This window comes from Neodiprion lecontei, unplaced genomic scaffold (genome assembly GCF_021901455.1).
Source record: "Neodiprion lecontei isolate iyNeoLeco1 unplaced genomic scaffold, iyNeoLeco1.1 ptg000115l, whole genome shotgun sequence".
NCBI lineage: Eukaryota > Metazoa > Arthropoda > Insecta > Hymenoptera > Diprionidae > Neodiprion > Neodiprion lecontei.
The window spans coordinates 12,501-15,000 of record NW_025791876.1 but is presented as its reverse complement, the minus strand read 5'-3'; the positions used below and the strand labels follow the sequence as shown (position 1 = coordinate 15,000).

At 61.1% G+C, this 2,500-nt stretch overlaps 1 pseudogene; it reads left to right on the top strand.

Moving 5' to 3' along the window:
* Window positions 1–2,500, top strand: part of LOC124296109 — a 7,662-nt pseudogene that overhangs the window by 2,220 nt on the left and 2,942 nt on the right.

Below are 2,500 nucleotides of genomic sequence, written 5' to 3'. Positions count from 1 at the left end.
CTCGGACCTTGAAAATCCAGGAGAGGGCCACGTGGAGGTCTCGCGCCGGTTCGTACCCATATCCGCAGCAGGTCTCCAAGGTGAAGAGCCTCTAGTCGATAGACTAATGTAGGTAAGGGAAGTCGGCAAATTGGATCCGTAACTTCGGAATAAGGATTGGCTCTGAGGATCGGGGCGTGTCGGGCTTGGTCGGGAAGCGGGTTTGGCTGACGTGCCGGGCCTGGGCGAGGTGATGGTAATAACCGGATCCGAGCTCGGTCCCGTGCCTTGGCCTCCCGCGGATCTTCCTTGCTGCGAGGCTTCGGCGGCGGTTCGCCGTTGCCGTCGTCCTCTTCGGCCGCCATTCAACGGTCAGCTCAGAACTGGCACGGACTGGGGGAATCCGACTGTCTAATTAAAACAAAGCATTGCGATGGCCCTAGCGGGTGTTGACGCAATGTGATTTCTGCCCAGTGCTCTGAATGTCAACGTGAAGAAATTCAAGCAAGCGCGGGTAAACGGCGGGAGTAACTATGACTCTCTTAAGTGGGTTGTGGCTGGGTGTCGGAGCGGTGGTAGAGTGCTCGCGACGTCCTAGCTGCAACACACATGTGCCAACCGTCACCTCCTCGTGGTGAGAGTCGGGCAATGGGTGCGGGTATTTACAACCCGCATCTAGCTAACGACGGTTGGCTGTCGGCCGCTCAAAGGCGGCTCCCCTCGGGGAGTCGTCACGTGCCCACCGACCGGCCACTGGCGGGCGGCCGATAAACGGCGGGGGCTTAAGGGTGGGGGGGGTTGCCAGCCCCCCCCACTAACTTTCAGCAGGCCCGCACACAAAAAGAATAAAAAGCAGAACCCGCCGAGTGCCTCAGCCCGGCGGGCCTGCTGAAACAAGTACCCGGGGGGAGTTAGCCGATCCCCCGGAGGTGGCTGTGGGGGTAGTGGACGACCCCACCCCAGCCCCTGATAATGAACCGCACCCTATTGACCCTGAACCAGCACCCGAGCGGTATGCCTGCGGTGACTGCGAGCAGGACTTCGCTACGAAGCGAGGGCTTGGAGTTCACCGCAGGATACGACACCCTGTGGAAGCCAACGCGGCCATCGAACTGCCCGGCGCCAAGCTAAGGTGGAGGCATGAGGAACTGCGGATGATGGCACGGGAGGAGGCTCAGGCCACCGAGCGGGGAGTGAGGTTTATAAACCTCCACCTCCTCGCTCTGGTCCCTGGTAGGACCCAGGAGGCAATTAAAGGAGTCCGGCGCCGGCCGGACTACCGAACAATGGTCGAGGCAGCCCGACGAGACCTTGAGGCTGCCCATACGCCCCCTGGGTCCCCTGCCAGATTACGGGGACGAAGGAGCCGCTCCATGCCATCACCGCGTCAACGCTCTCCCTCCGCAGATCCAGCAAGGGTACCACCACCCACCCCAGCGGCACCTGCTCCCGCTACTCCTTGGGGGCAGGACCTTGCCGGAGCTATACGTCGTCTAATCGAGATAGCCCGGCAAGAGGAGCATCATCGTGCCAACGAGTTGGCCGACATCGCTGATGATGCTCTGAATGGGGGAAATACTGACGCCGCCATAATTGAATGGTTAGGCAGGGTATTTCCCCCTGCAGCCGCTGCAGCTGGATCTAGGCGCCGCGAGCCGGCCGCGAACCCAATCCGCCAGAGGAACGGAAAGCCGCCGTCGAGGAGGACACTGCGCCGTCGAGAATACGCCAGAGTCCAGACCGGGTGGAAAAACAATAGACGTCACGTGGCTCGGGAGATCCTGGAAGGGGGCCCCAGTTCAACCAACCATACACTGGATGAGTTGGTCGCGCACTGGGGCCCACTGTTGGGGCACCCCTCAAGGGAGTACCCAGGTCCTTCCAGGATCCCGCCTGAGAAACCCGAGCTACGTTACACGTGGGACCCAATCTCCGCTGAGGAGATTGATGTCATCCAGGTCCCCGTGTCGTCATCACCCGGTCCAGACATGGTCACGGCGAGGCAGTGGCGCGCGGTGTCGTCATCTATCCGCGCGCTCCTCTATAATATCGTCATGCTCAGGGGGGGATTTCCTAGACAACTCCTGCAGAGCCGGACAATCTTCATCCCGAAGAAAAAGGTACCGGAGAACCCTGGGGACTACCGACCGATTTCGATCGGTTCGGTAGTGGTTCGACAACTACACCGCATCCTCGCTGTCCGCCTTAGATCAGCCAACCTAACCGACGATCGGCAGCGTGCCTTCATCGCGGCCGATGGTACGGCCGAGAATACGGCCGTCCTAGATTCCATCCTATGGACGGCCCGCACGCTGCGACGCGAGCTGCACGTGGCCACCCTCGATGTTGCTAAGGCATTCGACACGGTGAGCCACGCTGCGCTCGCGACGATCGTCGGACAGCTCGGCCTACCAGCTGGTCTGGTAAGCTATGTGGTCGAGCTGTATAAAGGTGCTACCACCAGGCTGGCGGCGGACAGAAGGATGTCCCAACCGGTACCTGTCCGGCGCGGAGTCCGGCA